At 29.8% G+C, this 26180-nt stretch overlaps 1 protein-coding gene across 2 annotated transcripts in view; it reads left to right on the forward strand.

The window, feature by feature from the left end:
* The window catches only part of CCHa2 (neuropeptide CCHamide-2), a 229315-nt gene that overhangs the window by 197761 nt on the left and 5374 nt on the right, over window positions 1-26180 (forward strand). The window lies entirely within an intron of this gene.

The following is a 26180-nucleotide window of genomic DNA, read 5'->3' on the forward strand; positions in this document are numbered from 1 at the left end:
AAAACGTCTCACGAAAGATAAAATCAGCATGAACCTTTAACCGATCAAATAGATATCCCCGCCCATAATCAGCATTTAAGGAAGGAGATAACACTAAAACGTTCTTATAATGAAAATCTTTACACAAGATTTTTAAGATTTAAACTTAAAACAGAAAATCAGTCCACTATCCTTCAAACGAAGTTTATTCTTCACTTTCAAATCAATTTTAAACCTGTTTACTACCATCTAATTCCTGAATAATTTTTTTTTTACTAATTAATTTAATTCTGTTTTTCAAAATTGATCCTAGTAGTAAAAAAATCTTTAGAAGATTGTTCAGAAAGTCTACGAGTTGTCAGGCCGTTAAATATACATGGTGTACCGAGGTGTCTTTGAAAGTGTGACCTCTTACGCGGCCCCCGTTTGGGCGCATACGTTGAATATCAATAACTCACTGTATAAAAAAAGAAGTGGAAGCACTTCTTCAAAATTTAAGGAGTGCCCAGCGCAGAGCTTTAATTGTATGCACTGGAGTTTTTAGAATCTCCTGCTAGGCTATCACCGGATTGGGAAAGGCTCTCCCATTCGATTTAGTGGTGAAAGTTCGGGTAGCCATGTGGAGACTGCGAAGAGACCGGGAGGCCGAAGTATTTGGGATCCGGTTTCGAGCCGGGCCAGTAACGGTGATCACAATGCACCGGATCTAAATTTCGTTCAGTTGCCCATCTCCCGCCTGCGGAAGAGGCTGCAGAACCTCGCGACGGAAGCATGGCGGCTGGAATGGAACACCACGACTAAGGGAAGATCCTTATATACGTTTATACAGAATCTGGGGGGTGGTATGCCTCGAGCTCGTTTTTAAGGGCACCGGGTACCCAGGTTGTACTCACCAACCACGTTAACTTCAACCAATATCTGTTTCGGTTCCGCCTGGCAACTGATGAGCTATGCATCTGCGGGGGGGGGGGGTTCAAGTCAAATGAACATCTGATATTTGACTGCCCTGCTCTTGGGGGAAAACCAAAGACCGGGCCACCCTGGAACTTAGAGGTCAAGGGGAAAATTGGCCACCACAACCGGCGAATCAATGTGGCGAAAGCCGCACTGTCGGACCGTGTGGGAGTTCCTAGATGCGGTTGCTTTGTTCAACCGGCATCCAAAGTTTGCTAAAGGGAAAGACTCTTACCGCATTGCCGTGGGAAGCTAACCCTGAGTACGGCTGATCACCAGCCAATCATTATTGCTCTAAGCGCTATAAAATGGTGGACAGGTACTTGCTGGCATTCAGCGACCTAGGCGTATCAGCGACTGCTGCCTAGACGAAATAAAATTTATTTATGGATGTCATATATAGTTTTAGTAGTTGACGGGGTGCGCCTAACCATTTTAGCAAATATAGACAAGTGAACTAAAAACTTTTTGTTTAACTAACAATTTTTTGTGTTTTACAATAACTTTCTAAAAGGTTACTACACAGTTCTGGGACGTATTTTATTCACCTTTTCAGGTCAAAGAAATATGAAACCATAAAATTTGCCTCTAAATCTAAATTACAAGAATTTCAGTATGGTTCCATTATTTTATCCTTGAAGAAGAAATCAGGAGAAACTTTTTTACAAGCTGTAACTCGAAAAAGTATGCAGCATACAGTTTCATCAAAATGTTTTTATTCACTTAATGCATGTATTAAGTAATGTTATATGTAACATTTTTTAATTAATATGTATATTTTAATGAGCCATTTTAAAGCGCTAAGAATAAAATATTGAAATAAGTTTTTAAAAAAAATTTGTCCCGAAGAACAGCGGATATTTCAGCTTGTCGGTGCAAAATTATTTTAATTATCTAATAAGTAAGTTATAATTTAAATTATACACATTTTCAGAGATTAATTATTTAATCTCATATCGATTTATTCACTTTAAGAAGAGTACGTAAGGAAACGGATGTTTAAGGCGGAAGTTATTTATTAAGCCGGTTATAAAATGTGAAAATGTACTAATATAATAATAAAAATCTTCTGCAACGTTTACGAAAATTAAATCTTTTTAATAACTCATTTTATTGTAATTAAATTTTAGAAAGCACTGCAAAGAATTTGGAATATTTATGAAATGGGTGCAGATACACACGCTCGCGCGTTAACACAAAGCCAAGTTGTTGGTCGCGGGTAAACTTATTTGCAAATAATTCATTACAATTATGTTTTTTAATTAATGATAATATTAAGTTACAGCCCAAACAAATATATATATATATATATAATATATAGATATTTATATAGCGTATGACACTCCCGGTAACATAAGTATTTCAACGCAGGAGTCATACTTCTAAATCGGTTCGGCCGTAAAGCTGCTCGGTGGAACAAACATACATAAAAATACCCTACGTACATTACACTCTTATCTGGGCAGTCGTGTAAAAAATAAATGCTGGATAAACCTACAAGAAGATTATTTAGTGAAATTATTCACGTTACAAATTGTATTATATTAAGTTGAATTATAATTTATTTTACAACTGTAAAACAATAAATATATTTTTAAATCTATGATATCTCGAGAACAGTTTACCCAAATTTTATAAATTAAATATCAAAATAAAATTGGTTTTTGTTTTTTAATTTAATTCGGAAAATTCATAGAGTATATTTATCTTTTACAGAACGTGATTACGTCAACGACTAGAAATAAAATATAATCACTAATATAATAATATATAACTAACAGATAAAATATAATGCATTGGTGTTTAACCCTTAGCACACCGAATCGAGTTGTGGGAGAAAAGTTACGAATAAAACTTTCCTAAGGATTCAATAAAAACCAACAGCAGCCAAATAAGCATTCAGATCGGTACGAGTCTTGATATTTAAGCAAGCATCAATTCAAACAAATATATATGTCATACTATTTTATGTATAATGGTAATTAGACTTGCAATTGCTTAAAATAACAGTAAAATGTAGATGAAATTTAGGAACATAGAATATCAATTCTTCAAAACTATCAATAATTAAAGTTCTGAAACCGATATAATTTCATAATTCAAAATCTACAGTGAAAAAAGTAACTTGATATAAATAAAGGTAAGAGCTTATTAGTAAAAAAAAAAATCTTCAGTGTGATAGCATAAATAGTTAATTTAATTTTAAACAAACATTCACAGACGCAAGAATGTTTTAGACAAATTAAATTGTTTTAGATGAGACAAAGTTTCTCTTTCTTCTTCGTTCACAAACGCCCTGAATAGTAACTTTTCTCACTTTACCTATCTTCGTATCGCGATAATCTTCCCACCTTTATTGAATTCCCAGGATCCCATTTTCTTTATAGTTTGTAAATATAGAAAAACCAAAACGTTTTCTTCGATTTAAATTTTTATCCATTTCTTTACTATTAATAAATAATTAAATTCAAAAATTATTCCGTCAACACGATTAGAATAATTACATTTTTATTCAAAGCTAATTTTATTGTTAATGATTAAACATCTTTTTTTAATTTTAATTAAATTTTTAATAGTAATGTAGTGTAGTTAAGTAAAAATAAGATAAAGATGTTACGATTTTCCGATGATATCATAATTCTAGCCGAGAGTAAAAAAGACTTAGAAGAAACAATGAACGGCATGGATGAAGTCCTACGCAAGAACTACCGCATGAAAAGAACAAGAACAAAACAAAACTAATGAAATGTAGTAAAAAGAATGTATACTGAATATAAAAATAGGAAGAGAAAACATTACGGAGGTAGAAGAATTTTGTTATTTGGGAAGTAGAATTACTAAATATGGACGAAGCAGGAGCGATATAAAATGCCGAATAGCACAGGCGAAACGAGCCTTCATTCAGAAATATAATTTGTTTACATCAAAAATGAATTTAAACTTCAGGAAAATATTTTTGAAAGTATATGTTTGGAGCGTTACTTTATATGGAAGTGAAACTTGGACGATCGGAGTACTTGAGAAGAAAAGATCAGAAGCTTTTGAAATGTGGTGCTATTGAGAAATTGTTAAATCAGATGGGTGGATAAAGTGACAAATGAAAAGGTGTTGCGGTAAATTTATGAACAAGGAAGCAATTTGAAATATATAGTTAAAAGAAGAGACAAACTTATAGACCACATATTAAGACATCCTGTAATAGTCGCTATGATATTGGAGGGACAGGTAGAAGGGAAAAATTGTGCAGGCAGACAACATTTGTAATATATAAAACAAATTTTTAGGCATGTAGGATGTATGGGGTATACCGAAATGAAACGGCTAGCACTAGATAGGGAATCTTGAAGAGCTGCATCAAACCAGTCAAATGACTGAAGACAGAAAAAAATTATTATTATTATTACCACAAAATTTTATTTTTTTAAATACAAAAATAAAAATGAAAATAAAATAGGATTTATTTTCATAAAGTAGCTGATTTTTTTGTAATTTAACATTACTTTTTTTATTTTGAAAATCTATTTAAACATTTTTTCAGTTTCTACAAGTTTGTTACACCTATTTAATTTTTGGAGATGATAACACATTACCGAAAAACTCATTGAACTATGAAGCAATACGTATAAAGAATTTTTAATTTTGTAAAACCTTCCTAATTGAAAAATATAAAAATGTATATATTTTTTTAACTTATACATAGACATAATTAATTTTTATTTTTTTTAATATGAAATTGGGTAAAAATCTTTTTTTACGACGAATAAAAGTAATTAATTATATAAGAGTTATTTTTAACGTAATAATTTTCATATTACATTAACAGCACAAACAGAAACTTTGGAAAACAATGTGATCAGGAATCCCTGTTAGGAGTCGTTACTTCAGTTATGACACTATCAGACCTTTTTTCCAGGTTCCCTGGGCTGGTCTTGAGGTCAAGCATGTGGAATAACTCGATCCAGAGTAGTGTCCTCCGACTCTAACGAGCCTTCCCACCCACCGGCAGTATGTCCGGCACGACAGGTCGGCCCGCCGATTGTGGTGTTTTCGTTTCTTCATGTGCCTGCTTCTAATTGACGAAGCAGAGGTTAACCCAGGCCCGGCTATGTCGTTCCCAGGGTCCCCGCCCCGCCAACCGGGACTCGGTCTTGACTAATTGTTTTGCCTGCCTCGAGCTTTGGGACGCGAAGTCCGGACCCGGCTATGCCGTTCCCGGTTCCCGACCCATTACCGGAACTCAGTCTTTTTTTAAACCTTTCTCCATTGGCTGTAGCTTCGCCAGTTGTAAGATTTTATTAGTTTTTAAACGTAAAAAAGCATTGATCATCAAGAAAAATCACCAACACAGAAAATTATACAGTGTTCAAAAAGTGATACAATCTTCTGGAAGAGTGTTTCCTTCTTTTGTAGCAGGTTTAACTGAGGAAAACTAAGGTACACAAGGCAGCACAGAATAATCATTGTCTCACAATATATTGGATGTGCCAATTATACCCGGACCCAGAATACTTCACAGAAAAGTACGGTGTGGATGCACCAAACAAGTCCTCCATCAAGCGGCTGTACAAGTTCCAAGAAACTCTGAATGTGACAGATGCAACCAACAGCGGTCGACCGAAAGTGCTAACACCGGAAAAGTTGATCGATGTGTAAGCTGCATATTCAGTTATTACCAAGAAGTCTGTGCGATGCCTATCTGGCCAGTCTGGTCTCTCCGTCGGTAGTGCCCACACGGCATCGCGCATGTGTTTAAAGATGTATCCGTACAGAATTCGTGTTTTTCACGAGTTGGTTACCTGCAGATCCTTGAAAACTTATATCTTCTGTCAGCGGTTCATGTCACCTGTAACGCCAGACGGGAAAGAATTCGACGATTGGTTTCGGTCTAACGAGGCACGGTTCCACTTTCATGAATAGGTGAATGCACAGAATTCACGCATTTGGTGTACGAAAAATCCACATCAGCAGCACAAGTCTCCTCTGCACGGAAAAAAGTGGGTGCCTGGTGTGCGATGTCACGTAAGCGAATCTCCATGACATTTCACGGCACACTGAACAGAGAGTGCTAAATGCAAGGTGCAACAATTGTTTAAACACTATACCTGCAGGCCGGCTAGAGTACACGTGGTTTCAGCAGAACAATGCTACGGCTCGTACAACCAACAACACTATGACTTTCTTGGATCACTGTTTTCATGGACAAGTGATTTTGAAGGGGTTGTAGCCCCCTCGGTCTCCTGATTTATCCTTTCCTCACTTTTTCTTGTGGGGAGACCTTAAGGATACCGTTTAAAAAATTCATCCTCACACCATTCCTGAATCGCAGAGCGGAAATTTAACGATATGTCACCGCAATTCCTCAAGAAACGTTATAACATGTGTTTAAGATCTTGCAATGTCGTATTAAATTATGTGAATGGCATAATGGAAGCCATTTTCAATAACTATTATAATTTACTCATTTTGCCATTAGGTTGTGTGACTTTTTGAACACCTTATTATAGAAATCTTTAAAAAACGTTACAAGGCGTTTTATGTACTGTACCAAAGATGACTTTCATGTTTTCCTAAAATTAAAACAATTTTTTATCGGAAAACGCATAGAGTGATAAAGATGTCAATCAAGCTATCACAGACTGATTCAAGCAACAGACTACGATATTGTTCTTCAATGACGACTCCCTATCTCAAAAATGTTTGTATGTCAAAGATGTTTTAAAAAGTTTTAAAACGTATTTTCATTGAAAAAACAACAATTCTGAATTGAAATTAAAAGAATATTAGAGCTGCAAATTAAAAAAAAAAAAAACAACTAGTAACTCGCAGATTACAACCGTCCTTCATTATAAGAAAATCAATGAAAATATATCATCGGCTGTTAAAAAGTAATAAATGGTAAAACATTCAATAAGCATATCGAAAATAACAATACTTCTCGAAATTACCATATACATATCGACATATAATAAGCTTAAATCATATCAACCTGCCGTAATTCATGTCTGTAACGCAATAGATTACAGTAAAAGCATATTAATAATACTGAAATATAAAACTGATTGCTATCAAAAAAAATTTAACTAATGATTCATCAATATTAATCCCTTAACGTTTTTTTTATAATATTTCATACTTAAAATTCAGAAGAACGAATTACACAAAAAAGGATAAATGTATCCTTAATGGAGATCAACTTTAGAGTTTTTATAGCATGTTTTTAAAAAAGGATAAAACATTGCATAAAAGATGAATGGATATCATTACTAATAATTTATAATTTGTTTATTGATCTTTTACCGAAGGAGGTCGATCGTTATTAATATTTCGTTTATAATAAAAATTTAATAATTTTTTGTGTTTTAGCGTGGATACACGGCTGTTTTTAGGTTATACATGGCTGTTGTTTTACTAAACGAATATCAGGTTGAAATACTTTTTAATACGATATCAATTATGAATCATAATGGTTAAAAATTTTTAGAGTCGTTCCAATAATATTACAAAGTTATCATATTTAAAAAAACGATAAAAAATTTAATATATTTTTTTTTAATAATAAACAATAAATTCCATTTAAAATATAAGTTTTAATATTTAAAACGAATAAACAAGCGGAAATTAAATGTATAATTTAAAGCAAATTATTTTTTTAATTTTCTATTTTTATTAAGTAGTATTTCAATTTCTAATTTTTATTCGTTTAAAAAACGCTGATCTTGTAAAAAAAAAACACCTGTCATAATAAAATCACAAAATGAAAACACTAGTATCTCAATAAAAAGAATTCAAAGAAACTACGAAGAGAAACAACAATCGAGTGCAAACTAAGGCTTAAATTTACAGTTGCACATTAACTAAGTTTATTCATGCACATTCATATAAAACCATAAACATAAAAAAAATTAAAAGATTTTTTTTAATATTTGAAATGTACTTTATATATATATATATATATTAATTAACGAGGAATACAAAACATTTTCAGGACACGTTCTACTTGTGAAAATAAAGAAGAAAATTCATATAAATATAGGTTAGGAAACGCCTCGTTAGCAAAAGATTTCGCCTTGATTTCAGCGCATTCAGAGAAAATTAAGCCAAAATGTAATTCCTAGGATCCAAAATTAAGGGATAACTTTAGTGATGTTATATAAGATCTGACCTGAAAAATTTATAAAAAGAAATAATAGATCCCAGAACTACATTTTTAGTAATGTAACTTGAGGTAAAAGACAAAAGATTGGGGTCAAACAACACACTACTTTACGTTTGATGTAAAATAACTTCGTTCAATAGGTGTCACACATACAACAAAACTTATGGAGAATTTGTTTCCGATTAAAATGGTATGAATATAGTCCAAAGAAACTGAACACGAAGTTAAGAAATTCGAAGTTCATTAAAAAAAATCAAAATGCGACAGATTTTTCTCCCTGGATAAAAAAAGAAGGAACTTCTCGGCATTCGTCTGGATGGTTCAAGGGAAACAGTGTAAAAATATGTGTTTAAAAGTGTACTAAGAACGGCGTGATGTTAAATAACAACAGTCTCAATGACGCTGACAGATTTCAACTGGTGTGTCACACCCAAAGTGACCAGATAGCGGAGGGGTGGCTTGGCGATGGAAACTTCCCACCCACCGCGTTCCTGTCTAAGAGAAACAGCATTCAATTTAAAACGAACAATTTTTACGTAAAAAAAACACCACATAAATATCGCATTTCTCCCGACAGCAACGAATGTTAGTGTGAAAATTTTCATGAAAAACGGAAAACACGTTTTGTTCGCTAACTGCGTAAGCACACAAGCAGACGACGTGCCAAAAGGTCAAGTAAAAAAAGACCACACCTTACCAGGTATATATTTTAACTAAATATCATATCGCATTTAAGGTAACATGATGTCTTTCATCCGTTCAAATAACGTTCAGCCATTTTATTTTTTAAACGATGTAAAATTTATTTATCAAAAAAAAAGAAGAAAAATAGGAAGAAAGTAGCTAGACATAAGTCAGCAGTTACCAGCGAGAATAAATAAAAAACTGTACTAAAATTATAACAACTAACATTACGCGTAACACCACAACACCAGGTAATGATAAACAAACAAAAATCTTTTTAAACTGCCAACATAGAAAATATTTATTTTTTTACTTCCTTCTACGAAGTAAAGGAAGGATTGTAATCGCGAAAAATTTCGGTTTTCAGATTTCATCGGAAATATCCATTTTCATCATCCCTGAATCTATTTTGACTAACTTCGGCGTGACATCTGTACGTACGTATCTCGCATAAATAAAAAACGATTAGCCGTAGGATATTGATATTTGGAATTCAGGACTGTTGTAACATCTAGTTCTGCACCTTCCCTTTTGATTGCAATCGACTGAACCAAAAGTATCCAAAAAAGCCCAAAATCCAAAAGATTTGGATTTTGGACTTTTTTCTTAACTGCAGTAATAAGCCCTAATTGAGAGCTTTTCAACAATATATCATAAATGACAATTATTTTCATCGGTTCCAGAGTTACAACGAAATAAAATTCTAATTAATGAAATATTTGGATCTTAGAAGGAGAAGGCACATCAGTTCGAATCCGACTTCATCTCCTTAGTTTTCGTTAACTTTTTTTTAATTTAAATACATTGATCATTATGTAAATATTAATAACGTTTTAAATTTTTAAAAAAAATGATTGACTAACAAATATTTGTTCTATACATTTTAATGTAATTATATGAAGACATTAAATAAAAAATAATTCAAAATTCAGAAGACTTTACTAAAATTATTTCAGTATATATTTACGTGTATTGAAAAAATTCAGCCTTTTTTAATTAGCATTATTTAAAAATACATCAACAAATAATAGTGTTTCCGTAAAAGAAATTCTTTAAATTGTTCTTTAAATAGATTGGTTGGAGATTTTTTTACTGGTTCAATAATTTATAAAAATGGCAACAGAAGAATAATACGCCCTTTCTCATAAGCAGAAGTATTACCAAAAAGAAATCGATTTGAATACAGATTTTGTTTTATAAGTTACATAGTAACAAAGTTTTGGTTGCTAAAAAGTAACTTCTGTTTAGCGATACACAAGAATTCTTATATTATAATTCTTTTGTTATAATTAAAATAAATGTGTGGATGCTCAGGGCAGTTAAGGCACATGATTATCCGCTATATGTATGGGGTTAATCCGTATGATTAACCTCTGACTATCCGATCAAGGCAGATAATCAGGGGTTGTCCATAAAATTATTTTAATCTAGTACACATTCTGTTTCGATTCTATTAATTGTCTTTTTATTAACAACGGGTAAAGATTCAATCTTCGACATTTATTTTATTTTGAATTACATTTATACTTCATAATTTTTACTTATTTTATTATTCAGAATAAGTTATGAATCAAAAATACATTTTTACGTTACGGTGAGACTGTTATGTCAACATTAAAATACATGTCATATTAACTTAAGAAAAGCAAAATTAAATTCCCTTCATTTCCTCTTATATGTCTACATATTTTTACTGCTAGAAAACCAACAACCTGCTCCTCTACACACCTCACATCAACACTTCTGTCTTTTCTATCCGCACCTTCAACACATCAGACATTCTTTCCCCTTTTCCCATCCCTTCCATACATCTACCGTGATTTGTAACTTTTTTCATTTTGAAATATGTCTTCATGCATTCTGATATCACAGCTTTTTTTGTCAACGTGATTCCATTGCTTGACAAATTTAATTTTTTTTTTTTTTTTTTTACAATAGCCAAAACCCCATCCATATTTCAATTTAATATCGAGTGAAATTTTGATAGATAAAAATCACATCTGTGTTCATATAAAATGATCTACTATTTTATAGATGACTTTATTACGATTTTATAGAAATCAAATTTTACTTGTCATTGATGGATGAATTTATACTTGTCACAGAAAGACAGGTAGAAAAAAATTTAATAAGCAATAAATTCAATAAATCTGTAAGCGTTTTTAATTTATATACTTTTTAAACCGTAACTCAAAAGTCGCTCCAAACCTTGAATTAAATATTATAGAGATAGGAATTAACTTGAGTAAAATGAACTTATTAAACAAACTTATGTCCACCCAAATATGATAATATTTACTGTAACAATGAATGAAAAAGTATCGGACATTTTTTTTAATATATAATTAAAGATATTTTCTAACAAAAAATCATAAGCCATAGTCAAGAATTACAGAATGACCACGATATTAGTAAGCTGCAACAACGAAGAAATTAAATCCATTCTCTATTTATTCTATTTTTGAGCAAAAAAAAGCTGTTATGCTAATTTAGTATAACTAATGTTGGCTTAGCACAAAACCCATCAAAAGAAAAAAATGATACAAACAGTATATAACATTTTTAATTTTGGTTATTAGAAAAAATCTGATGTACGTATCACATGACTTCCTTGTCCGCCTATTAAATTACATATCCACATTTTTTTAAATGAAAAGTAAATAAAATTTTATTTCATTAATAACTTTTTTTTAATATTAATATTGAATTATTATTTATCGTAAAAATGTTTTTACAATCAGAGGTCAATAAAATGAATAATATATCAATATACTTAAATTAAAAAAAAAAGAAAGGAAATGAAGTCTGATTCGAACCCTTCTTCCTCTTGTAAGATACAAATATCTCATTAATTAAAATTTCATTTGGCTATAACTCTGGAACCAATGAAAACAAATCCCTCTTATGATATATTGTTGAAAATCTCTCAATGAGGGTTTATTACTGCAGTTAAGAAAAATACCAAAATCAAAATGTTTTTTAATTTTCGGCTTTTTTGGACACTTTCGGTTCAGTCGATTGGAATCAAAAAGGGAGGTGCACAACTAGATGTTACAACAGTCCTAAATCCAAAATTTCAACATCCTACGCATAATCGTTTTTGAGTTATGCCAGATACATTCATGTTTTCTATTTTAGAAAAGACGTCACACCAAAACTAGCCAAAATGGATTCAGGGATGGTGAAAATGGATATTTCCGTTGAAATCTGAAAACCAAAATTTTTCGTGATCAAATATTTCCTTTACTTCGTAGCAGGAAGTAAAAATTAGGAATTAAGAAATAATCAGCTGAAGACCAGGATCAAAACAGCCCTGGTTTCTTTGCCAGGTCCTTAGTTCTAAGATGATTATATATATATATATATATATATATGTGTGTGTGTGTGTGTATGTGTGTGTGTGTGTGTGTGTGTGTGTGTGTGTGTGTGTGTGTGTGTGTGTGTGTGTGTGTGTGTGTGTGTGTGTTAGGAGGAGGCTGCCTACTCACCAACTCCGGGATTTGATTTCCTGTTAAGTGGCTACACAACTGAAATGTCTTATGTGTAAATCTTGACCTCCTAATCCCCCAACCAAAAAATAAGACTACAATACTAAGAGAGTAGAAAAAAATAATTATTTGGTTCTGGGAAAAACAGTAAACTGCATTATTTAAAACCTAATAATGCTGCAACGCCTTTAAGATTTCAGAAGAACCACAGTGAAAATTAAAGGCATGGAATAAAGATAAAATACCAATGTCCAAATCCATGTTTCTACACCACACAACGGCTAAACAGTTTCCATACATCAATCGAGTAAAGAGCCCTTGATTCAGTTGGCATTGGATGTTTTTTAACTAACAAGTCAATGGTTTGTCACAAAAAGAAAGGTAGATTTTATTGCAGAACAATAAGAATCTCAAACAGAAAAACGGTATAAAAAATTCACTTAATGGAAACCACAGCATATAATTAGATATAAGTATATTTATACTTCTTAACTAGTACATGCAGGATATGAGATTTTACATTTCAATGGCCACCAAATCATTAAAAATGCAGAATATTTTTCTGAACAAGATTTTTAAAAGAAATTTTTTGTAAAACAATTTTTCTTAATGTTTAATACTGATCCCAACATTTTTATAGATGGGAAGAAAACTGAATACTTATGGCTGTGTGTACTTATCTCTCTCTAGCTCTCTCTCTCTCTCTCTCTCTCTCTCTCTCTCTCTCTCTCTCTCTCTCTCTCCCTCTCCCCCCTCTCTCTCTCTCTCTGTGTATGAGAGAGATATGTTTTTTGTTAAAAGTTAAGTTTAATGAAAACACATCAAAATAGAGAAAAAAATTTGTGTGTGTGTGTATTAGGAAGCATATGTGTGTATAAATAACAAGTGAGTGTAGAAATAAAAGGAAAGAAACAAAATGTTACCATTACAAAACCTAACGATGTTGTTGATAGAAGACCTAACATGCTGAAAATCTAATAAATGAGGTGGCAGTGAGAGGTGTAATGAAATGAAACAAGTTTTTTAACAAACTACACTGTAACAACACATACCCCTACATGTACACACACAGTATATTAAAGATAAAAATATTTTTTATTTATACGAAAACAATTTAGAAACTATTCGTACTGAAATTTAAACTACCAAAATATTATAACGATCTGTATTATATAATATGTATAATACTGAATAAAAGTACATACGATGTTTTGATTGAAGGCTGAGTTTTACGGTTGTAATTCGCTACATGAAGCGTATTTAATTCTAGAACATTATGACAACCCAACATTTCATATTGCAGTAATCGGTTACTTTCCCTTTCATTTCATAAACATACATTACCAAAAAATAATAATCGATTTCTTTAGCAAACAATCTAAACAAAGAATATCTATACCGCATTCCAATTAATAATTATGAGTCAAATGTAAAGGGAATGTGCAATAATTATAAATCATCGACCCAAAGTTCAGTTAAGATTATATCTATTGCTTTCATCACCAGTTATACAAAACTGATAAAATCTAATTGGCCAAGAATTAAGGCGTAAAAAGTTCAGTTAATTTTTACCAGTAGTACATCTGCTATTAGATAAAATTTTCATCATAAATTTTCAAATATGCATTCAGTTTCTATATCTTTTACTTTAATAAAATATTTTTTGTTTAAACTTAATAAATCATTAATTTTGATGTTTTGAAGAATTAAGGGAAAGAAATTTATATAAAACGTTAATATTGCGACAATTTCTGTGTTTTTTATCATTTGAGATAAATAAATTTTTTGTATTAATCAGCAACTTAAAATTTTTGTTAGAATTAACACTCAGGCTTCCAGCCCTATTTCTGAAAACTAAATTAAATAACTACTGGCATCTAAATCACTATCTTGCAAAACTTAATAAAACCATACACTCGTATTTATAATTCATAATGAATAATTATTAACTAGAGTAATGATATATTAGCCGTTTAAAAATGCAATAATTAAAACTTACAATTTAATAACAGTAACATAAATTAGTTGGAAAATTAATTATAGCAATCCAATATAATATAATAATATATTATAATTACAATTATAATTTATAAAATAATTAAATAATAATAATATATTACAATAATGTATAATATTAATAATAATTAATATTATTTTTAAATATATTTAACAGTAATTATATAATAATCCAATATAATATAATTATAATCCAATATAATAATAATAAATTAATTAAATTAAACTTCTTACTTACACTTTTATAATTCCAAATAAAGTAAAGTTATCAAATACCTGATTACACATATAATAATATAATAAAAACCCGTATCATTTATAACATACAATTAAAACTTTCAACCAGTAGGATTTTACTCTCAACATCTATCAATTCCCATGATGCTACTCGCTAGGACAATCCAGGACAGAACCCCCCCTCCCCAAGTTGTAAGGAAATGCAGTTTATTTCTTAACAAAGACAACTCCAGATTTTATTAGAAATATTCATTATTTTAACTATTACTTTTAAAAAATAATATAACAAAGTGTTAATATTTATTTATCCAAAAAGAACAGGCTGTCACCCAATTACACTTACTGATGAATGACAATAAATTTTACCATGCCTGACCAAAACTCAAACCCAAATCCCGGAGTCACCATCACAAATAGTACCGCCAGAGATCGCCGTAATTTTTAAAATAATAAAGTACATTTCAATTTATAACATAAGTAATGATAATAGAATTCTGTACATAACAACGGTCAAAGAGTAAATATAAAAAATGAAGTAAAAAATATCACTACATAATACAGAAAAAAAAAAATGGAGAAATGCTTTACAAATGGCAAATGGAAAAAGGAAACAACCACTTAAGCAATATATATCCTCTTGTACAATAGTGTGTTGAAAATCTGAGTGTGTGTGAGTGTTTAAGTGAACAGTTGGGTTAAAAAAGTAACATACATATCACTTATTTATTTCAGATTTACACAATACAATAAAATACTTCCACAACTATCAAACTTAGATGTAATAATACCTTTAAAAAAAATGTACGTTAATAGTTTATCATATTTAATTATTTTTAACCATTTTATCACTTGGTAATCATATTTTTTTTCTAAATGCATTCTTTGAATTATTATTCTTATTTGAATCGTCAATTAATACAATTTTTGGAATGGTTGTAAATTGCAAATTTTCACCGATAAGATATTAACTCCAAACTTAATCAATCTCTTCGTACTTGATCAATCTTGTAAAAACTTTGTCTTTATATTTTTTCTTAGTCCAAATTTCATTTCATTTCTTTCAAGCCATTAAAATTCACTGCCTCAAAAACCTTAACATGTCTATAAGTACAATCACATCATAAAAAATTCTATAGATGCTATTTTTTCTTCCAACGACATACAGTTTGCATAAGAACCCTAATATGCTAAGTATTCTATATAAAATTAAAAGATATAAAATTATTCAGAGATAAGAAAAGTTGTACGAAAAATTATACAAACCTAACTTCAGTCACAATCTAATTAAATTAAACATTTAATTTTCCTATTTTACATCATTGGTGTAGAACACAAATAAAGAAAAGAGCTACAGAGATTTTCACAGTAAGAAAACAAGATATTATTAACCATTTTTATAGTTTTAATTGTAGATTCTTATTTCAATGAAAATAAAAAATATTTCTGTACTCTTAGAAGCTTAAACCGCATCTCAGCTAGAATTTCAGATGGCCTAACCCCTATTAATGTATGAAGCCAATTCACTCACAACCTCATGATACAGACTGTAATATTACTACTACCTGGCAAGGCTGTCATTTAACGACGACATAATTGAATGTTAACTCGTTTAGTTATAATAACTGGTAAAACTAATTATTACTATTATTTGATTAATTAGTTATATCTCTATCTTTTATGAAAGTCGTCCAGAAAGTAAAAAAAAAACATTTGATCTTGGCACATGCCTCCAATCTGGCCAACCATTGTGGGCATGTCATTGAACTCCCTCCACTAGAAGCTCGGTGTGATTTGCCACTGTATAGACATTTGTTTTTTTTTTACACACTTTCACAATATGTAAAAAAAACAGAAAAAATCGGTAAATGTGTATTGCACGATACGATTCAGTTTTTTAGTGAGAAAACATTTCAGTCCGCTGAAATTTGCAGAAAATTAAAGAAAGAATTATATGGTGATAGTTGTTGGATGAAACATGAGTTTCAAAATGGTGCATTATGTTTGATGAGGGTCAAACAAATTGTGCACGACGATGAAATTTCTAGTCAACCATGCCTCATTACTGAAGAACTCAAGAAAAAAGTCAATGATAAAGTCCAGGAGGAAAGACACATTATACGGTTTCTTCTTGAAATTTCAAGGGCTTTATTTCAAAAATATTTAATTATCGATCTTGTCCAGCCACAATAATACTTGCTCACAGTCAACTCCAACAACTGAAGCTTTGCTTCAACAATTTGGCTGGGAGTTTTTCAGCAACCATCATACAGCCCCGAGTTCATGCCCAGCGACTAACATTTACTCCCCAACTTGAAAAAGGGTTTTAGGAGGCAGGTACTTTCAAGACAATGATGAGCTGAAAGTAGCAGTCAATGAACAGTTAAGAACTTGGTGGCACGGTACAAAAATAATTTGAAATTGTATGCTGACTATGTTGAAATGTAGTTTAAGGAGAATACATGTAAATATAAAATAAAAATTGTTTAATTATTTTCTTAATTTTTCTATATCAAAACATTCTTTATTGTCTGGCTGACCCTTTTATTTTAAAAAATAAATAATTTTAAAATTAATATTAGAAGCATCATCATTATTTATTGATTAAATATCTGGATACATCTGAGTAAACGCTACATTTTGTCAAATTATAATAACAAATGGCTTATTAACTTATTTTGGCACATGAAATATATATTTTTATTATTATTTTCAAATAATTATAGAACTGATGATGCAAGCTAATAATAACAGCTCTGTAATTTTTTAAATATATATATTTTTTAAATTTAACTTAATGAAAATTTTATAAACATTCAAAAACATTTTTATTCTTGTACAAAACAGCAACAACTACAAAACATTATTTTTATACAAAACAATAACAACTAATATGATATAGTAAAAACCATCACTTTATTAAAATAGTTTTTAGTATTCAATAAATTATCCACAGAAATTTACATGATAAATATTTCTTAGGCAGCATTTACGAAACTATAAAGATTACGTGGATATGCAATTAAGATGTAATTAATAATGATGATGTAAACGGATTATAAAAACATACTCCGAAAGTAACATATTTAAACAAATAGTTATTTAAGTAGTTTCCAAACACATAACTAAAACAATAAGAGAGATGAGGATAGATCACAACACTGATTCAAGGCAAACAAAACCTATTCACTGCAACTAAGGACAAATGTGATTAAGCGAATAATTCATTTGCTTTAATATGTTATTACATGTAATAAATTATATTTTAATTCCTACCCCTTATAAACACGTAAATTCTGCAGTTATATTTTTACTTCCCATATTCAAACAAAGAAGTAAACCAAAAAAAATTTGAAATATAAGAATGGAGCTATTAAAATAAAGCGTTTTTCAAAATAAACGCATTCTAAGTTCCAAAAGCTTCATATTTGAATACAGTTACATTTTTATTTCTTTTCTTGAAATAAAGAACCATATACAAAACAAAGAAACCTATTAAAACTGTGGTAGTAAAACACCTATAAATAGGGATTAACCCTGACAAAAGAAAATATGTGAATGGCACTGCTTTTTCAAAGGGTGAAAGCTTATTGTAAGTAATAACTGACGTAAAAAAAATCAGTTGGGTGTAAAGAAAGCTTTTTTTGCTTTGTAAATGTTATTTAGTTTCAAATGCATAATTATTATGCTTTATAAATCAGTTCAACGTATCTTTTTATATTAATATTTTCATGTTTTCCATGATGATGACTTTAAAAGACATCAGTTGTAACCTTAAAAAAAATTATCACAAGTTAATATTATATACCACGAATAAAAATATAATATGAAATTAAATATAATTTTTTTTGCAAACTTTTTTTTCTTTGAAAATCATCACATGAAGCTACAAATAGCAAACATTATTTGTGTTAATAAGGGTGTTAACATTATAAATTTTTATTTAACATTTATTACAATTTTTTTTAATTGTACACAGAACACTGTGTACACCTTTAAAACGTGAAGCAAATTTTTTCAATTTTTGATCTAATTATGTTAAAACACTCTGTTTTCATTTATTATTAAATAATTAAAAACTGTTAAAAAATTAATTAATTGCATAATACAGAGTGAGCAACATAAAACTGAACCCATAATGTAACCGCTGCAGAATCAGTTAGGTAACGTTGGAATGAAATTATATGAATGATACGGATAAATTAAATAAGGAAAAAGTAAAAAGACAATTTAAACGTTGCATTTATTTACCTTATTGTTACAAAAGATGTTCAAAATGACCACCCTGGGCACTGATGCACTTTTGTGGTCGACTTATCATATTGAGAATCGTCTGACGTAAAATGTTCTTGTCAATTGTATTGACTTCTCGTTGAATGTTTAACTTCAGTTCATCAACAATGTGGGGATTAGATGCATAAACTCTCTCCTTTAAGTAGACCCAAAGGAAAAAATCACAAATAGACAACTCTGGGGAATGTGGAGGCCACCATCCCCTGCTGACAGCTTGTTCATTTGTGAAAGCGGCATGAACACAATTCAGGGAAACATTTAATGTGTGACATGTTGCTCCGTCTTGTTGGAAGAAGCTGTATTCTTTTTCATTATCGGTTAATTGCATATATAATTCTTTGAAAATTGTGAGATAAACTTGTGTATTGACAGTCCAGCCAAAAGATATTGGTCCTACTGTACGATTACCGGAAACAGCACACCAAATACCAATTTTCTCATCGTGAAGTGGATGCTCAAATATCTCATTAGGATTCCTCGCCATCCAATACCTCATGTTCTGCGAATTAACTTGGCTGGATAAATGAAACCATGCCTCGGCTGATATGAAACACAACATTGGGTCTATCTGTCCACCAACAATGTTTTCGAGAAGCCAGTTGTAATAATCAAGTCATTTCACTTTGTCTGTCCCCTTCAGTTGTAGCACAGTTGTAATGCGGTATGGTTTCAATTTTAATTCATGAAGAATTTTATGACAAGAAGTGCATTTAACACAAGATTGTTGGGATAACTTGCATAGTAATTTTTTTGAATTGGCAGTAATTCTCCTTTCAATATCGGCAATGGCCTGTGAAGTCCTTACGGAAGGTTGCCTATTTCACTTTGAATTTGAAATCGAACCTGTTGTACGCCATATTTTTTTTTAAACTAAATCATGTATGCTACTCTTCACTGGGATATAGGCATTCAGAAAATTTTCTATGAATACTTGACTTGATTCTTCAAACAATCCAAAATGAATGTAGGCCTCAACTATAGCTATCCTCTCCTGGATTGAATAAGGCATTTTATACAGACACAACTGCACTCACAATACTGCACTGTAACAAAACATATACTGCACTGATACATAACCACGTGACAAATCACAGCAACAATCAGTAGTAACATATACTTCTACTAGTCGACAGTCTTTCTGAAAGTGTTGGATAGCGGTTTCATTATGGATTCGGTTTAATGTTGCTCACCTATATATATCTCAGATTCATTAATTTTAATAGATTAAAAATAGTAATGATAAAACAACTAAAACTTCATTTTCAATAAATTTTATAAAATTCGACAAGAAAATGCTCAAAAACTGTCTGCAATATATTTACTAATAATTTAAAACAAAAAAAAAAACTAAAACTAACCCACTTCAAGTATTAAACAATTATCAGAACATGCTGATGAAATATTGAAGAAAAGTTATAATAAAAGTTTTATGTACCAGACGAGTTATAAAACGTACAAAAAATATTACAAAACAAAAGCCAACTGAAAGAAATGATAAGCTTTATGTCAAAACTCCCATAACATTTAAGACATTTATTTCTATAATTCTTATCTTAAAAAAGCATACATATATCTAACACTGTAAGCAATCTGATATGGTATGATTGTTCTCAAGAATAAAAAGCAGTCTAGCCATATTTACTAGAGAAAATCTTTACATCAGAGCTGACAGCCAGATCTACAAGTAACATATCAATTCTGTTCACTGAACAGGATTATTAATCCGAGGACAAGCAACCTTTCTTTAATATTATTTGTTTGTCAAATTCTTTATGTGCATAAGCGCTATAAGAAAGGCTGTAATAGACAGCATAAAGAAAGAAATGTATGCACAAATTTCACTACACAAATGATGTATGATATAAACAATGTTTCTATTTGGTACAGGATAAAAACATATGAAAAATTTTACAATAAAACATGGGAAATAAAACTTTTAACCAAAATTAAAAATGTTTTAACTAAATTAAAATACATTTATATGTAGCCAAAGACTACTGGTTACATTTAAATGGCACTTTTTTAATGTAACTGCCATAACTGTAATAGTTGTAGATAATCTAACATGACTCAAGTAATCTCCAAAACTGATAGAGCAACATTAAGAATAGCAAAAATTTCTAGGGAAAGTGAGGAGTGAACGGTCTCCTGTTGCCCTATTCACTGCGGCAAATATACAACTACATATCAGCACATTAGGTTCGCTAAAATACAACTGATATTCAGCTGGGATGACTTGTTTTTCTTTTTTTTGTTAGTACAATAAATTTTATAGTGACAAGTAGAAATTTTGCATTAACTAATCTAACTTTGAATGAACTAATGTAACTAATGAAAATATTAATCCAACAATTGAAAGAACTGTATGAATTATCACAAACTGATTTTAAATAAACTGCACTGTCATGATACCATGACCAATACTTAAATTTAGTTATAAGTTTTTAATTTTAATTAGACATCCTTATTACTACTGTACTTTGCAAGTTGGGATTTATTTGATGATAATAATAACTCAAGAATGTTTATAACTAACTCCTAAAATATAAATAAACTTACAACTTCTTTAAAGGTAATATTATCTGACATTTTAAGAAATTTCAAATTAACAAAAGAAATCTAGAATAAAATTAGAACACTTAATGCTGTATGAACTTATTATTTTTGTACATTAATTGTCTAAGTAAGTTAGATTTTTTATTTAGAAATATATTATTCTAGATACTGTGACATTTTTTTATAAGATGTTTCTGAATTTATTTAAACTCTATCTGCAACAAATACATAAAAAAACAATCCCTCCTGGTTCTATCACTTAACAGTGGAGTGGTAAAATATTAGCCATTCAACATAAAAATCCTGAGTTCTAATCGAAGTCAGATTTGACATTTTTCAGTTCATAAAAAATTTCCAAATTATATTAAGCTTCAACCAAAATGGTGGTATCATCAAAAAAAAAAAAAACTGATAAATTTACTGTCTAAAAAATTAAAATATATATTCATTATTTATCTAGTAGAGAAATAATTAAGTATTTTAAAACTGTGTATACAGTTTCAAAAAATTTTGAGAATTAATGGCGGCGATGTTTTATGGCTGTAGGCAAAATTAATTTTCAAAAAAAAAAATGTTCCTGCAAAAACTATTTAAAGTAACTTAAAATATGTATTCATGCATAAAAATAACATACACATTGTGTGTTTGCTGAATACTGTTTAATTATCTCACGAGAAAAAGCTTATGCGAAAACAGAGCAAGTCTCATTGAGCGAACTAGAATTTGCAAACTACCGGTGATGATTTTGTTTACATTGAGTTCTTTTTATGTAAAAGACACTGAATAATAATAGTAACGTTGATGGTAACATAAAAACAGCAATTTTGAAGAAGGAGTGCACCTAGGCAGGAAATAGTATAATATGGTTTTATTATAATAATAATACACATATTTTTATTCATTTCCTTCTGAATTTTTGTCTCAAAAATTTCGTTTGAATTCAAATGAAGTAAGCCGAAGATGAAGTTTTGGAACAGTTTGTAAACAAATTACTTAAAAATGGGTGAAAAACACAAAAAAAAAAAAAAATAATGCATGCACCTTGTTATATACGCACAGTAATTTTGTTATATAGTCATTGAAATCATCTGATAACTGAAGTAAAATGGTTCCCAATCATGTGTATCAGGAATTCCTGTCTCAAAATGATTGAAGGAATATCTCTTCCATCTCTTGAAATTTATATGTAACTATGTGAAGACAAATAGCCAGTTACATTCAGAGACCTATAAATGGGGTTTTGCCCTTAAGTACAGGTAGCCCAAATATGTGTTTCCACCCGTAAAGAGTTAAGCTAACCCTTACATTTTCCTTTTTTCTGTACATGTTTGTTTATAGTACACTTTATATGTATTTTAAGAATGATGAAATAATCAACAAATGAAAAAATGCTACACCCTTACCGGAAACTAAACCCAAAACTAACAGATTTATAACCTAGCATAGTAATTATTACTAAGTGGCTGGAGATTTGCTAACTTCAATTATACGCTTATATAATATTCTACAATTAAATATAATTCTGAGAAACCAAGATAATCTTACAAGAATAGCTCAGCATAAACTGTATCTAGGCAAGAAACGTACATTTTTAATGTAAGTGAAGTACATTTAATTTTACTTTCATATCTCTAAGGTATGGCAATTGTGGATACATTAATAAGACTGGACCGAAAAAAATTATGTAATAATTTCAAAATATTAAAAATTAAAAACAAAAAGAAAACCAGTACATATTCTGAAGCTTTAATTTCCTTTTATTTGAAGAGAATGAAGAGCATTAAAAAATAATTAATTTTATAAAAAAAGTCCCAAAACATTTTAATATCTTTAACAGCATTCTTTTATAAAAACCTAATTGTACATACACAACAATTCCTGTGTGTACCTACAAACCTACAGAATACAAAAACATAAATTGGATCCCTTGATATTTCATTCGTTAACAAATGATGTGAATGTAGGCCATGCATACAGACATCACATAAATCCTTGACAATTCTAAATAAAATTTTACGATTTCACAGACTGTTTATAATTTCAACACAGAATAACTAAAACCCTTGGGGCATATACTTTACACTGCTAAAAATAGGATCTACAATGCTTTCAAAATAAAAATTAGATAAATTTCATTAGAGCTTAAATTTCTCTATTCGCACTTATAAAAGCTTTAAAAAATTCTGAATTTTTTTATACAAATAATGTGACTAAATTTAGGAACAATAATTAATTCAAATATAGACAAGGGAACATGCCTATTTCTTTTTTTTATTTTAAGTGAAAAAATAAAAAATTAACTAAATTAATTTTTTTAAACCAAATCAACTACTATAAGGTATTAGCAACCAAGTTGGCGTTGACCCTTCAAGGCCTAACCAAGAATTGAACTTTGTGTTATAGGTAGACATACCCGCAAATCAATTTACATTTTTTAAACAGATAAAATAAATAAATATTTAAAAAAATTAAATTCACTCACAAAATGAAGTCCTCAATTTCAAAAATGTAGCTCAGTTTCTTTTGCCATATTAATTGTACCAATTTCAAAAGATTTTTATTCTGAAAATAATAAAATAAATATATTTAATATGATAATTTTTTTTGTATTAAATGGGTATCAACTACTAAGTCATTTCCCTTCATCACATTGTTTAAAAAAAGGGAAAATTTTTACCGTTAAAATTAACAGCTGTTATTCAAAGCCTAACAGGCACTGATAAGTAACTAGTCCCAACAATTAACATTTTGACTAGTTTTATTTTTTACTAGTTTTTGTATTCCTCAGATACATAAATGATTGGCTTAATAATTTATCTTAAGGGTAAAAGTTCAAATGGCAAAATCTGTTTATTACCAATAATAACTGACTAATCAATCAGTCAATGGTATAATCTGGGAAGTATAACTATTAATTATATATAAACATATATATGTAAACCACTACATAAAAATAAAATATACTGTAACAGAGGATTATTATCTGATTTTGATTCAATATATACAATATAGTCTTTCAAAACAAGATGGAATACGATAAAATTTTTTGATTTATACTATACGTCTCAGTCTTTTTATGACACAGAGTATGGACAGCAATAGAACAAGAAATACCAGATGAAGTTTTTTCAATTAGAATAATGATATTTAGTCAGTCCTCCGGGGCTAACAACATGAAATCATTGCTAGTAGAGATAAATAAGAACTGCATACCAGAGGACTTGTACAATATACTGACACAGTGGTATGTTTGGCTCAGTGAAAACAGCTATAGAATAAATTTTAATTCTCATTTCCCTAGTAATCCTGGCATAGGATCTTAGTGTTTTTGAGAATTTCAATGCCATTGTTAGGTCTAACTTGTAATACACATAAAGTCACTAACAATTATAGTTGTGATGTCAAACAAACAAAACAAAGGAGTATCGAGTTACCTGATTGAAAAATTAATAATCTTGCAAAAAAAAAGAAAATACCTAAAAGAAAATTTGCAAAAATTAAAGCTAGTTAATCTTTAAGTAGTAATAAGATTCCAATAAAGACTGACCAGGTAAACATAACCCTTGTTCAAAATATTATGAACAATTATTGACATGTATACTATTAAATTTCTTTAAAACGTAAATACAGTAAATAAATAACAACATAAAATAGTTGTAACAGCACAGTCAAAAAACAGCTATCATCAACAATACTAAATTACCTGATGTCCGTTATGAACAACAGACTAAGAATTAAAATCTTAGAAAAATTAAGTAAACGCCATCCCTTACAAGCTAATGTTTTAGCAGTACCTGGGGTGACTCATGGTATAACACTGAATGAAGGATGTGAAATAAGCATAAAATGCTGATAAACAACACTACAATTAATAAAACAATTTCAGTAGATTCAAACTTAAACAGCATATCAATCAATGCCTACTAAAAGTCGAAAAATCTAATATAACATTTTTTAAATTTATCTCAGAGACCTTTGCGCCATTCTGGTTGAAACAATGGTTTACTTTGATTGTGAAATTATTTTGAACAAAATAATTCTGAGGTTATTTCTATTGAGTCATCACACATTTGAGACAATTGTAATAAAAAAAAAACTATGTAAAAATTTGATAGATGAGATGATATATGAAATAAAATGTCATACCTACAAAGAAAATTAAACAAAAACAATCTCTTTGAGAAAATCAGCATGCTGATCATCACATCAATCAGCCTAACAACAAACACCTAACAAAACTACTAGGTAATTTGGTTAAAATATAGATAAAAAGAAGAAAATTAGAAAAAAATACTAGATACATATATATATATATATATATTATTTTATTTTAATCATTAATTTTACATTAAGACCTGATGTGACAAGCACATCACCTACTTCATGATAGATTTAAAACCTGTTAATCATAAAGCCCATACGGTGAGTTTGTGACCAATCAGAACAGAATTCAATTGACCAAACACTGCTGATCAGATCAGAAATACTATGTTTTAGCATTCTAACTCAAGTCCATTTAAAGTAGCATTATTTTAACTTGATTTATAAAATGTGCTTTTGGTATTTAGGGCTCAACAAAATATCATTTGTTAGGCAACATTGACATTAAGTCTAGATAAGACCACTGCAAAAATTTAACTGTTCCCTTACAATTTGTTTTAAAATATTAAAATCATTAATGTGAAGTTTTCCATAAACAACTTTTTTATAGTAAAATGCATGTATTAAAATTCATAAATTTAACATTTGGCTACTTATTTGATTTATACATATAAGCTCTTGTTGATTTATTAAAATAATCTGTTTACTCTTTTTGTTTA

Source organism: Lycorma delicatula, chromosome 9 (genome assembly GCF_047948215.1).
Source record: "Lycorma delicatula isolate Av1 chromosome 9, ASM4794821v1, whole genome shotgun sequence".
Lineage (NCBI taxonomy): Eukaryota > Metazoa > Arthropoda > Insecta > Hemiptera > Fulgoridae > Lycorma > Lycorma delicatula.